We start from the raw sequence: 15,674 nt of genomic DNA on the forward strand, positions 1-15,674 counted from the left end.
TACATGCCATTAGATGGATCCTGACCCCCATATCCCTTTGAAAGGGGCGTAGGGGCAAATATTGTAAAAATTTGAATTATCACAACTTTCGGGCCGAAATTAGAAGGGCCGGGGTGGTTCAGCATTTTGGAGGAAAATATTTTTTTTTTTAATAGGCTAGTTTCCCCACAATGAATGTACATACATGCCATTAGATGGATCCTGACCCCATATCCCTTTGAAAGGGGCGTAGGGGCAAATATTGTGATAATTTGAATAAACACCAATTTCAGGCCGAAATGGTAAGGGCCGGGGTGGTTCAGCATTTTGGAGGAAAATATATATTTTTTTTAATAGGCTAGTTTCCCCACAATGAATGTACATACATGCCATTAGATGGATCCTGACCCCCATATCCCTTTGAAAGGGGCGTAGGGGCAAATATTGTGAAAATTTGAATAAACACCAATTTCAGGCCAAAATGGTAAGGGCCGGGGTGGTTCAGCATTTTGGAGGAAAATATTATATTTTTTTAATAGGCTAGTTTCCCCACAATGAATGTACATACATGCCATTAGATGGATCCTGACCCCCATATCCCTTTGAAAGGGGCGTAGGGGCAAATATTGTGATAATTTGAATAAACACCAATTTCGGCCGAAATGGTAAGGGCCGGGGTGGTTCAGCATTTTGGAGGAAAATATTATTTTTTTTGAATAGGCTAGTTTCCCCACAATGAATGTCCATACATGCCATTAGATGGATCTGACCCCCATATCCCTTTGAAAGGGGCGTAGGGGCAAATATTGTGAAATTATCACAACTTTCGGCCGAAATGGTAAGGGCCGGGGTGGTTCAGCATTTTGGAGGAAAATATTATTTTTTTTAATAGGCTAGTTTCCCCACAATGAATGTACATACATGCCATTAGATGGATCCTGACCCCCATATCCCTTTGAAAGGGGCGTAGGGGCAAATATTGTAAAAATTTGAATTATCACAACTTTCGGGCCGAAATTGGTAAGGGCCGGGGTGGTTCAGCATTTTGGAGGAAAATATTATATTTTTTGAATAGGCTAGTTTCCCCACAATGAATGTACATACATGCCATTAGATGGATCCTGACCCCCATATCCCTTTGAAAGGGGCGTAGGGGCAAATATTGTGATAATTTGAATAAACACCAATTTCAGGCCGAAATGGTAAGGGCCGGGGTGGTTCAGCATTTTGGAGGAAAATATATATTTTTTTAATAGGCTAGTTTCCCCACAATGAATGTACATACATGCCATTAGATGGATCCTGACCCCCATATCCCTTTGAAAGGGGCGTAGGGGCAAATATTGTGATAATTTGAATAAACACCAATTTCAGGCCGAAATTAGAAGGGCCGGGGTGGTTCAGCATTTTGGAGGAAAATATATATTTTTTTAATAGGTTAGTTTCCCCACAATGAATGTCCATACATGCCATTAGATGGATCCTGACCCCCATATCCCTTTGAAAGGGGCGTAGGGGCAAATATTGTAAAATTTGAATTATCACAACTTTCGGGCCGAAATTAGTAAGGGCCGGGGTGGTTCAGCATTTTGGAGGAAAATATTTTTTTTTTAATAGGTTAGTTTCCCCACAATGAATGTCCATACATGCCATTAGATGGATCTGACCCCCATATCCCTTTGAAAGGGGCGTAGGGGCAAATATTGTGATAATTTGAATAAACACCAATTTCAGGCCGAAATGGTAAGGGCCGGGGTGGTTCAGCATTTTGGAGGAAAATATTATATTTTTTTAATAGGCTAGTTTCCCCACAATGAATGTACATACATGCCATTAGATGGATCCTGACCCCCATATCCCTTTGAAAGGGGCGTAGGGGCAAATATTGTGATAATTTGAATAAATCACCAATTTCGGCCGAAATTGTAAGGGCCGGGGTGGTTCAGCATTTTGGAGGAAAATATTATTTTTTTTGAATAGGCTAGTTTCCCCACAATGAATGTACATACATGCCATTAGATGGATCCTGACCCCCATATCCCTTTGAAAGGGGCGTAGGGGCAAATATTGTGAATTATCACAACTTTCGGCCGAAATTGTAAGGGCCGGGGTGGTTCAGCATTTTGGAGGAAAATATTATTTTTTTTAATAGGCTAGTTTCCCCACAATGAATGTACATACATGCCATTAGATGGATCCTGACCCCCATATCCCTTTGAAAGGGGCGTAGGGGCAAATATTGTGATAATTTGAAAATAAACAATTTCAGGCCGAAATGGTAAGGGCCGGGGTGGTTCAGCATTTTGGAGGAAAATATATATATTTTTTTAATAGGCTAGTTTCCCCACAATGAATGTACATACATGCCATTAGATGGATCCTGACCCCCATATCCCTTTGAAAGGGGCGTAGGGGCAAATATTGTGAAAATTTGAATAAACACAATTTCAGGCCGAAATGGTAAGGGCCGGGGTGGTTCAGCATTTTGGAGGAAAATATTATATTTTTTTAATAGGCTAGTTTCCCCACAATGAATGTACATACATGCCATTAGATGGATCCTGACCCCCATATCCCTTTGAAAGGGGCGTAGGGGCAAATATTGTGATAATTTGAATTATCACAACTTTCGGCCGAAATTGTAAGGGCCGGGGTGGTTCAGCATTTTGGAGGAAAATATTATTTTTTTTAATAGGTTAGTTTCCCCACAATGAATGTACATACATGCCATTAGATGGATCCTGACCCCCATATCCCTTTGAAAGGGGCGTAGGGGCAAATATTGTGATAATTTGAATAAACACAATTTCAGGCCGAAATGGTAAGGGCCGGGGTGGTTCAGCATTTTGGAGGAAAATATATATTTTTTTAATAGGCTAGTTTCCCCACAATGAATGTACATACATGCCATTAGATGGATCCTGACCCCCATATCCCTTTGAAAGGGGCGTAGGGGCAAATATTGTAAAAATTTGAATTATCACAACTTTCGGGCCGAAATTAGTAAGGGCCGGGGTGGTTCAGCATTTTGGAGGAAAATATATTTTTTTAATAGGCTAGTTTCCCCACAATGAATGTACATACATGCCATTAGATGGATCCTGACCCCCATATCCCTTTGAAAGGGGCGTAGGGGCAAATATTGTGATAATTTGAATAAACACCAATTTCAGGCCGAAATGGTAAGGGCCGGGGTGGTTCAGCATTTTGGAGGAAAATATTATATTTTTGAATAGGCTAGTTTCCCCACAATGAATGTACATACATGCCATTAGATGGATCTTGACCCCCATATCCCTTTGAAAGGGGCGTAGGGGCAAATATTGTGATAATTTGAATAAACACCAATTTCAGGCCGAAATGGTAAGGGCCGGGGTGGTTCAGCATTTTGGAGGAAAATATATATTTTTTTTAATAGGCTAGTTTCCCCACAATGAATGTACATACATGCCATTAGATGGATCCTGACCCCCATATCCCTTTGAAAGGGGCGTAGGGGCAAATATTGTAAAAATTTGAATTATCACAACTTTCGGGCCGAAATTAGAAGGGCCGGGGTGGTTCAGCATTTTGGAGGAAAATATTATTTTTTTGAATAGGCTAGTTTCCCCACAATGAATGTACATACATGCCATTAGATGGATCCTGACCCCCATATCCCTTTGAAAGGGGCGTAGGGGCAAATATTGTGATAATTTGAATAAACACCAATTTCAGGCCGAAATGGTAAGGGCCGGGGTGGTTCAGCATTTTGGAGGAAAATATATATTTTTTTTAATAGGCTAGTTTCCCCACAATGAATGTACATACATGCCATTAGATGGATCCTGACCCCCATATCCCTTTGAAAGGGGCGTAGGGGCAAATATTGTGATAATTTGAATAAACACCAATTTCAGGCCGAAATTGGTAAGGGCCGGGGTGGTTCAGCATTTTGGAGGAAAATATATATTTTTTTAATAGGCTAGTTTCCCCACAATGAATGTACATACATGCCATTAGATGGATCCTGACCCCCATATCCCTTTGAAAGGGGCGTAGGGGCAAATATTGTAAAAATTTGAATTATCACAACTTTCGGGCCGAAATTAGAAGGTCCGGGGTGGTTCAGCATTTTGGAGGAAAATATTTTTTTTTTAATAGGTTAGTTTCCCCACAATGAATGTCCATACATGCCATTAGATGGATCCTGACCCCCATATCCCTTTGAAAGGGGCGTAGGGGCAAATATTGTGATAATTTGAATAAACACCAATTTCAGGCCGAAATGGTAAGGGCCGGGGTGGTTCAGCATTTTGGAGGAAAATATATATTTTTTTAATAGGCTAGTTTCCCCACAATGAATGTACATACATGCCATTAGATGGATCCTGACCCCCATATCCCTTTGAAAGGGGCGTAGGGGCAAATATTGTGATAATTTGAATAAACACCAATTTCAGGCCGAAATGGTAAGGGCCGGGGTGGTTCAGCATTTTGGAGGAAAATATTATATTTTTTTAATAGGCTAGTTTCCCCACAATGAATGTACATACATGCCATTAGATGGATCCTGACCCCCATATCCCTTTGAAAGGGGCGTAGGGGCAAATATTGTGAAAATTTGAATAAACACCAATTTCGGCCGAAATGGTAAGGGCCGGGGTGGTTCAGCATTTTGGAGGAAAATATTATTTTTTTTGAATAGGCTAGTTTCCCCACAATGAATGTACATACATGCCATTAGATGGATCCTGACCCCCATATCCCTTTGAAAGGGGCGTAGGGGCAAATATTGTGAATTATCACAACTTTCGGCCGAAATGTAAGGGCCGGGGTGGTTCAGCATTTTGGAGGAAAATATTATTTTTTTTTAATAGGCTAGTTTCCCCACAATGAATGTACATACATGCCATTAGATGGATCCTGACCCCCATATCCCTTTGAAAGGGGCGTAGGGGCAAATATTGTAAAAATTTGAATTATCACAACTTTCGGGCCGAAATTAGTAAGGGCCGGGGTGGTTCAGCATTTTGGAGGAAAATATTATATTTTTTGAATAGGCTAGTTTCCCCACAATGAATGTACATACATGCCATTAGATGGATCCTGACCCCCATATCCCTTTGAAAGGGGCGTAGGGGCAAATATTGTAATAATTTGAATAAACACCAATTTCAGGCCGAAATGGTAAGGGCCGGGGTGGTTCAGCATTTTGGAGGAAAATATATATTTTTTTTAATAGGCTAGTTTCCCCACAATGAATGTACATACATGCCATTAGATGGATCTGACCCCCATATCCCTTTGAAAGGGGCGTAGGGGCAAATATTGTGATAATTTGAATAAACACCAATTTCAGGCCGAAATTGGTAAGGGCCGGGGTGGTTCAGCATTTTGGAGGAAAATATATATTTTTTTAATAGGCTAGTTTCCCCACAATGAATGTACATACATGCCATTAGATGGATCCTGACCCCCATATCCCTTTGAAAGGGGCGTAGGGGCAAATATTGTAAAAATTTGAATTATCACAACTTTCGGGCCGAAATTAGAAGGTCCGGGGTGGTTCAGCATTTTGGAGGAAAATATTTTTTTTTTAATAGGCTAGTTTCCCCACAATGAATGTCCATACATGCCATTAGATGGATCCTGACCCCCATATCCCTTTGAAAGGGGCGTAGGGGCAAATATTGTGATAATTTGAATAAACACCAATTTCAGGCCGAAATGGTAAGGGCCGGGGTGGTTCAGCATTTTGGAGGAAAATATATATTTTTTTTAATAGGCTAGTTTCCCCACAATGAATGTACATACATGCCATTAGATGGATCCTGACCCCCATATCCCTTTGAAAGGGGCGTAGGGGCAAATATTGTGATAATTTGAATAAACACCAATTTCAGGCCAAAATGGTAAGGGCCGGGGTGGTTCAGCATTTTGGAGGAAAATATTATATTTTTTGAATAGGCTAGTTTCCCCACAATGAATGTACATACATGCCATTAGATGGATCCTGACCCCCATATCCCTTTGAAAGGGGCGTAGGGGCAAATATTGTGATAATTTGAATAAACACCAATTTCGGCCGAAATTGTAAGGGCCGGGGTGGTTCAGCATTTTGGAGGAAAATATATTTTTTTTAATAGGCTAGTTTCCCCACAATGAATGTCCATACATGCCATTAGATGGATCCTGACCCCCATATCCCTTTGAAAGGGGCGTAGGGGCAAATATTGTGAATTATCACAACTTTCGGCCGAAATTGTAAGGGCCGGGGTGGTTCAGCATTTTGGAGGAAAATATTATTTTTTTTAATAGGCTAGTTTCCCCACAATGAATGTACATACATGCCATTAGATGGATCCTGACCCCCATATCCCTTTGAAAGGGGCGTAGGGGCAAATATTGTGATAATTTGAAATAAACAACAATTTCAGGCCGAAATGGTAAGGGCCGGGGTGGTTCAGCATTTTGGAGGAAAATATATATTTTTTTAATAGGCTAGTTTCCCCACAATGAATGTACATACATGCCATTAGATGGATCCTGACCCCCATATCCCTTTGAAAGGGGCGTAGGGGCAAATATTGTGATAATTTGAATAAACACCAATTTCAGGCCGAAATGGTAAGGGCCGGGGTGGTTCAGCATTTTGGAGGAAAATATTATATTTTTTTAATAGGCTAGTTTCCCCACAATGAATGTACATACATGCCATTAGATGGATCCTGACCCCCATATCCCTTTGAAAGGGGCGTAGGGGCAAATATTGTGATAATTTGAATTATCACAACTTTCGGCCGAAATTGTAAGGGCCGGGGTGGTTCAGCATTTTGGAGGAAAATATTATTTTTTTGAATAGGCTAGTTTCCCCACAATGAATGTACATACATGCCATTAGATGGATCCTGACCCCCATATCCCTTTGAAAGGGGCGTAGGGGCAAATATTGTGATAATTTGAATAAACACCAATTTCAGGCCGAAATGGTAAGGGCCGGGGTGGTTCAGCATTTTGGAGGAAAATATATATTTTTTTTAATAGGCTAGTTTCCCCACAATGAATGTACATACATGCCATTAGATGGATCCTGACCCCCATATCCCTTTGAAAGGGGCGTAGGGGCAAATATTGTAAAAATTTGAATTATCACAACTTTCGGGCCGAAATTGTAAGGGCCGGGGTGGTTCAGCATTTTGGAGGAAAAAATTATATTTTTTGAATAGGCTAGTTTCCCCACAATGAATGTACATACATGCCATTAGATGGATCCTGACCCCCATATCCCTTTGAAAGGGGCGTAGGGGCAAATATTGTGATAATTTGAATAAACACCAATTTCAGGCCGAAATGGTAAGGGCCGGGGTGGTTCAGCATTTTGGAGGAAAATATATATTTTTTTAATAGGCTAGTTTCCCCACAATGAATGTACATACATGCCATTAGATGGATCTTGACCCCCATATCCCTTTGAAAGGGGCGTAGGGGCAAATATTGTGATAATTTGAATAAACACCAATTTCAGGCCGAAATGGTAAGGGCCGGGGTGGTTCAGCATTTTGGAGGAAAATATTATATTTTTTTAATAGGCTAGTTTCCCCACAATGAATGTACATACATGCCATTAGATGGATCCTGACCCCCATATCCCTTTGAAAGGGGCGTAGGGGCAAATATTGTAAAAATTTGAATTATCACAACTTTCGGGCCGAAATTAGAAGGGCCGGGGTGGTTCAGCATTTTGGAGGAAAATATATATTTTTTTTAATAGGTTAGTTTCCCCACAATGAATGTCCATACATGCCATTAGATGGATCTTGACCCCCATATCCCTTTGAAAGGGGCGTAGGGGCAAATATTGTGATAATTTGAATAAACACCAATTTCAGGCCGAAATGGTAAGGGCCGGGGTGGTTCAGCATTTTGGAGGAAAATATTATATTTTTTTAATAGGCTAGTTTCCCCACAATGAATGTACATACATGCCATTAGATGGATCCTGACCCCCATATCCCTTTGAAAGGGGCGTAGGGGCAAATATTGTAAAAATTTGAATTATCACAACTTTCGGGCCGAAATTAGTAAGGGCCGGGGTGGTTCAGCATTTTGGAGGAAAATATATATTTTTTTAATAGGCTAGTTTCCCCACAATGAATGTCCATACATGCCATTAGATGGATCCTGACCCCCATATCCCTTTGAAAGGGGCGTAGGGGCAAATATTGTAAAAATTTGAATTATCACAACTTTCGGGCCGAAATTAGAAGGGCCGGGGTGGTTCAGCATTTTGGAGGAAAATATATATTTTTTTAATAGGTTAGTTTCCCCACAATGAATGTACATACATGCCATTAGATGGATCCTGACCCCCATATCCCTTTGAAAGGGGCGTAGGGGCAAATATTGTGATAATTTGAATAAACACCAATTTCAGGCCGAAATGGTAAGGGCCGGGGTGGTTCAGCATTTTGGAGGAAAATATTATATTTTTTGAATAGGCTAGTTTCCCCACAATGAATGTACATACATGCCATTAGATGGATCCTGACCCCCATATCCCTTTGAAAGGGGCGTAGGGGCAAATATTGTAAAAATTTGAATTATCACAACTTTCGGGCCGAAATTAGTAAGGGCCGGGGTGGTTCAGCATTTTGGAGGAAAATATATATTTTTTTAATAGGCTAGTTTCCCCACAATGAATGTCCATACATGCCATTAGATGGATCCTGACCCCCATATCCCTTTGAAAGGGGCGTAGGGGCAAATATTGTGATAATTTGAATAAACACCAATTTCAGGCCGAAATGGTAAGGGCCGGGGTGGTTCAGCATTTTGGAGGAAAATATTATATTTTTTGAATAGGCTAGTTTCCCCACAATGAATGTACATACATGCCATTAGATGGATCCTGACCCCCATATCCCTTTGAAAGGGGCGTAGGGGCAAATATTGTAAAAATTTGAATTATCACAACTTTCGGGCCGAAATTAGTAAGGGCCGGGGTGGTTCAGCATTTTGGAGGAAAATATATATTTTTTTAATAGGCTAGTTTCCCCACAATGAATGTACATACATGCCATTAGATGGATCCTGACCCCCATATCCCTTTGAAAGGGGCGTAGGGGCAAATATTGTGATAATTTGAATAAACACCAATTTCAGGCCGAAATGGTAAGGGCCGGGGTGGTTCAGCATTTTGGAGGAAAAATATATTTTTTTAATAGGCTAGTTTCCCCACAATGAATGTACATACATGCCATTAGATGGATCCTGACCCCCATATCCCTTTGAAAGGGGCGTAGGGGCAAATATTGTGATAATTTGAATAAACACCAATTTCAGGCCGAAATGGTAAGGGCCGGGGTGGTTCAGCATTTTGGAGGAAAATATATATTTTTTTAATAGGCTAGTTTCCCCACAATGAATGTACCTACATGCCATTAGATGGATCCTGACCCCCATATCCCTTTGAAAGGGGCGTAGGGGCAAATATTGTAAAATTTGAATTATCACAACTTTCGGGCCGAAATTAGTAAGGGCCGGGGTGGTTCAGCATTTTGGAGGAAAATATATTTTTTTTAATAGGCTAGTTTCCCCACAATGAATGTACATACATGCCATTAGATGGATCCTGACCCCCATATCCCTTTGAAAGGGGCGTAGGGGCAAATATTGTGATAATTTGAATAAACACCAATTTCAGGCCGAAATGGTAAGGGCCGGGGTGGTTCAGCATTTTGGAGGAAAATATATATTTTTTTAATAGGCTAGTTTCCCCACAATGAATGTACATACATGCCATTAGATGGATCCTGACCCCCATATCCCTTTGAAAGGGGCGTAGGGGCAAATATTGTGATAATTTGAATAAACACCAATTTCAGGCCGAAATGGTAAGGGCCGGGGTGGTTCAGCATTTTGGAGGAAAATATATATTTTTTGAATAGGCTAGTTTCCCCACAATGAATGTACATACATGCCATTAGATGGATCCTGACCCCCATATCCCTTTGAAAGGGGCGTAGGGGCAAATATTGTAAAAATTTGAATTATCACAACTTTCGGGCCGAAATTAGTAAGGCCGGGGTGGTTCAGCATTTTGGAGGAAAATATATATTTTTTTTAATAGGCTAGTTTCCCCACAATGAATGTACATACATGCCATTAGATGGATCCTGACCCCCATATCCCTTTGAAAGGGGCGTAGGGGCAAATATTGTGAAAATTTGAATTATCACAACTTTCGGGCCGAAATTGTAAGGGCCGGGGTGGTTCAGCATTTTGGAGGAAAATATTATATTTTTTAATAGGCTAGTTTCCCCACAATGAATGTACATACATGCCATTAGATGGATCCTGACCCCCATATCCCTTTGAAAGGGGCGTAGGGGCAAATATTGTGATAATTTGAATAAACACCAATTTCAGGCCGAAATGGTAAGGGCCGGGGTGGTTCAGCATTTTGGAGGAAAATATTATATTTTTTTAATAGGCTAGTTTCCCCACAATGAATGTACATACATGCCATTAGATGGATCCTGACCCCCATATCCCTTTGAAAGGGGCGTAGGGGCAAATATTGTAAAAATTTGAATTATCACAATTTCGGGCCGAAATTAGAAGGGCCGGGGTGGTTCAGCATTTTGGAGGAAAATATTATATTTTTTTAATAGGCTAGTTTCCCCACAATGAATGTCCATACATGCCATTAGATGGATCCTGACCCCCATATCCCTTTGAAAGGGGCGTAGGGGCAAATATTGTGAAAATTTGAATTATCACAACTTTCGGGCCGAAATTGTAAGGGCCGGGGTGGTTCAGCATTTTGGAGGAAAATATTATATTTTTTGAATAGGCTAGTTTCCCCACAATGAATGTACATACATGCCATTAGATGGATCCTGACCCCCATATCCCTTTGAAAGGGGCGTAGGGGCAAATATTGTGATAATTTGAATAAACACCAATTTCAGGCCGAAATGGTAAGGGCCGGGGTGGTTCAGCATTTTGGAGGAAAATATTATATTTTTTTAATAGGCTAGTTTCCCCACAATGAATGTACATACATGCCATTAGATGGATCCTGACCCCCATATCCCTTTGAAAGGGGCGTAGGGGCAAATATTGTAAAAATTTGAATTATCACAACTTTCGGGCCGAAATTAGAAGGTCCGGGGTGGTTCAGCATTTTGGAGGAAAATATTATTTTTTTTAATAGGTTAGTTTCCCCACAATGAATGTCCATACATGCCATTAGATGGATCCTGACCCCCATATCCCTTTGAAAGGGGCGTAGGGGCAAATATTGTGATAATTTGAATTATCACAACTTTCGGCCGAAATTGTAAGGGCCGGGGTGGTTCAGCATTTTGGAGGAAAATATTATTTTTTTAATAGGCTAGTTTCCCCACAATGAATGTACATACATGCCATTAGATGGATCCTGACCCCCATATCCCTTTGAAAGGGGCGTAGGGGCAAATATTGTGATAATTTGAATAAACACCAATTTCAGGCCGAAATGGTAAGGGCCGGGGTGGTTCAGCATTTTGGAGGAAAATATATATTTTTTTAATAGGCTAGTTTCCCCACAATGAATGTACATACATGCCATTAGATGGATCCTGACCCCCATATCCCTTTGAAAGGGGCGTAGGGGCAAATATTGTAAAAATTTGAATTATCACAACTTTCGGGCCGAAATTAGAAGGGCCGGGGTGGTTCAGCATTTTGGAGGAAAAATTATATTTTTGAATAGGCTAGTTTCCCCACAATGAATGTACATACATGCCATTAGATGGATCCTGACCCCCATATCCCTTTGAAAGGGGCGTAGGGGCAAATATTGTGATAATTTGAATAAACACAATTTCGGGCCGAAATGGTAAGGGCCGGGGTGGTTCAGCATTTTGGAGGAAAATATTATATTTTTTAATAGGCTAGTTTCCCCACAATGAATGTACATACATGCCATTAGATGGATCCTGACCCCCATATCCCTTTGAAAGGGGCGTAGGGGCAAATATTGTAAAAATTTGAATTATCACAACTTTCGGGCCGAAATTAGTAAGGGCCGGGGTGGTTCAGCATTTTGGAGGAAAATATTTTTTTTTTAATAGGCTAGTTTCCCCACAATGAATGTCCATACATGCCATTAGATGGATCCTGACCCCCATATCCCTTTGAAAGGGGCGTAGGGGCAAATATTGTGATAATTTGAATAAACACCAATTTCAGGCCGAAATGGTAAGGGCCGGGGTGGTTCAGCATTTTGGAGGAAAATATTATATTTTTTAATAGGCTAGTTTCCCCACAATGAATGTACATACATGCCATTAGATGGATCCTGACCCCCATATCCCTTTGAAAGGGGCGTAGGGGCAAATATTGTGATAATTTGAATTATCACAACTTTCGGCCGAAATTGTAAGGGCCGGGGTGGTTCAGCATTTTGGAGGAAAATATTTTTTTTTTTAATAGGCTAGTTTCCCCACAATGAATGTACATACATGCCATTAGATGGATCCTGACCCCCATATCCCTTTGAAAGGGGCGTAGGGGCAAATATTGTGATAATTTGAATAAACACCAATTTCAGGCCGAAATGGTAAGGGCCGGGGTGGTTCAGCATTTTGGAGGAAAAAATATATATTTTTTTAATAGGCTAGTTTCCCCACAATGAATGTACATACATGCCATTAGATGGATCCTGACCCCCATATCCCTTTGAAAGGGGCGTAGGGGCAAATATTGTGATAATTTGAATAAACACCAATTTCAGGCCGAAATGGTAAGGGCCGGGGTGGTTCAGCATTTTGGAGGAAAATATTATATTTTTTGAATAGGCTAGTTTCCCCACAATGAATGTACATACATGCCATTAGATGGATCCTGACCCCCATATCCCTTTGAAAGGGGCGTAGGGGCAAATATTGTAAAAATTTGAATTATCACAACTTTCGGGCCGAAATTAGAAGGGCCGGGGTGGTTCAGCATTTTGGAGGAAAATATATATTTTTTTAATAGGCTAGTTTCCCCACAATGAATGTCCATACATGCCATTAGATGGATCCTGACCCCCATATCCCTTTGAAAGGGGCGTAGGGGCAAATATTGTAAAAATTTGAATTATCACAACTTTCGGGCCGAAATTGTAAGGGCCGGGGTGGTTCAGCATTTTGGAGGAAAATATTATATTTTTTGAATAGGCTAGTTTCCCCACAATGAATGTACATACATGCCATTAGATGGATCTGACCCCCATATCCCTTTGAAAGGGGCGTAGGGGCAAATATTGTGATAATTTGAATAAACACCAATTTCAGGCCGAAATGGTAAGGGCCGGGGTGGTTCAGCATTTTGGAGGAAAATATTATATTTTTTTAATAGGCTAGTTTCCCCACAATGAATGTACATACATGCCATTAGATGGATCCTGACCCCCATATCCCTTTGAAAGGGGCGTAGGGGCAAATATTGTAAAAATTTGAATTATCACAATTTCGGGCCGAAATTAAGGTCCGGGGTGGTTCAGCATTTTGGAGGAAAATATTATATTTTTTTAATAGGCTAGTTTCCCCACAATGAATGTCCATACATGCCATTAGATGGATCCTGACCCCCATATCCCTTTGAAAGGGGCGTAGGGGCAAATATTGTAAAAATTTGAATTATCACAACTTTCGGGCCGAAATTGTAAGGGCCGGGGTGGTTCAGCATTTTGGAGGAAAATATTATATTTTTTGAATAGGCTAGTTTCCCCACAATGAATGTACATACATGCCATTAGATGGATCCTGACCCCCATATCCCTTTGAAAGGGGCGTAGGGGCAAATATTGTGATAATTTGAATAAACACCAATTTCAGGCCGAAATGGTAAGGGCCGGGGTGGTTCAGCATTTTGGAGGAAAATATTATATTTTTTTAATAGGCTAGTTTCCCCACAATGAATGTACATACATGCCATTAGATGGATCCTGACCCCCATATCCCTTTGAAAGGGGCGTAGGGGCAAATATTGTAAAAATTTGAATTATCACAACTTTCGGGCCGAAATTAGAAGGTCCGGGGTGGTTCAGCATTTTGGAGGAAAATATTATTTTTTTTAATAGGCTAGTTTCCCCACAATGAATGTCCATACATGCCATTAGATGGATCCTGACCCCCATATCCCTTTGAAAGGGGCGTAGGGGCAAATATTGTGATAATTTGAATTATCACAACTTTCGGCCGAAATTGTAAGGGCCGGGGTGGTTCAGCATTTTGGAGGAAAATATTATTTTTTTGAATAGGCTAGTTTCCCCACAATGAATGTACATACATGCCATTAGATGGATCCTGACCCCCATATCCCTTTGAAAGGGGCGTAGGGGCAAATATTGTGATAATTTGAATAAACACCAATTTCAGGCCGAAATGGTAAGGGCCGGGGTGGTTCAGCATTTTGGAGGAAAATATATATTTTTTTAATAGGCTAGTTTCCCCACAATGAATGTACATACATGCCATTAGATGGATCCTGACCCCCATATCCCTTTGAAAGGGGCGTAGGGGCAAATATTGTAAAAATTTGAATTATCACAACTTTCGGGCCGAAATTGTAAGGGCCGGGGTGGTTCAGCATTTTGGAGGAAAATATTATATTTTTTGAATAGGCTAGTTTCCCCACAATGAATGTACATACATGCCATTAGATGGATCCTGACCCCCATATCCCTTTGAAAGGGGCGTAGGGGCAAATATTGTGATAATTTGAATAAACACCAATTTCAGGCCGAAATGGTAAGGGCCGGGGTGGTTCAGCATTTTGGAGGAAAATATTATATTTTTTTAATAGGCTAGTTTCCCCACAATGAATGTACATACATGCCATTAGATGGATCCTGACCCCCATATCCCTTTGAAAGGGGCGTAGGGGCAAATATTGTAAAAATTTGAATTATCACAACTTTCGGGCCGAAATTAGAAGGGCCGGGGTGGTTCAGCATTTTGGAGGAAAATATTATATTTTTTTAATAGGCTAGTTTCCCCACAATGAATGTACATACATGCCATTAGATGGATCCTGACCCCCATATCCCTTTGAAAGGGGCGTAGGGGCAAATATTGTGATAATTTGAATTATCACAACTTTCGGCCGAAATTGTAAGGGCCGGGGTGGTTCAGCATTTTGGAGGAAAATATTATTTTTTTGAATAGGCTAGTTTCCCCACAATGAATGTACATACATGCCATTAGATGGATCCTGACCCCCATATCCCTTTGAAAGGGGCGTAGGGGCAAATATTGTGATAATTTGAATAAACACCAATTTCAGGCCGAAATGGTAAGGGCCGGGGTGGTTCAGCATTTTGGAGGAAAATATATATTTTTTTAATAGGCTAGTTTCCCCACAATGAATGTACATACATGCCATTAGATGGATCCTGACCCCCATATCCCTTTGAAAGGGGCGTAGGGGCAAATATTGTAAAAATTTGAATTATCACAACTTTCGGGCCGAAATTAGTAAGGGCCGGGGTGGTTCAGCATTTTGGAGGAAAATATTATATTTTTTGAATAGGCTAGTTTCCCCACAATGAATGTACATACATGCCATTAGATGGATCCTGACCCCCATATCCCTTTGAAAGGGGCGTAGGGGCAAATATTGTGATAATTTGAATAAACACAACTTTCAGGCCGAAATGTAAGGGCCGGGGTGGTTCAGCA

Source organism: Strongylocentrotus purpuratus, unplaced genomic scaffold, assembly GCF_000002235.5.
Source record: "Strongylocentrotus purpuratus isolate Spur 01 unplaced genomic scaffold, Spur_5.0 spur5_scaffold_4, whole genome shotgun sequence".
Lineage (NCBI taxonomy): Eukaryota > Metazoa > Echinodermata > Echinoidea > Camarodonta > Strongylocentrotidae > Strongylocentrotus > Strongylocentrotus purpuratus.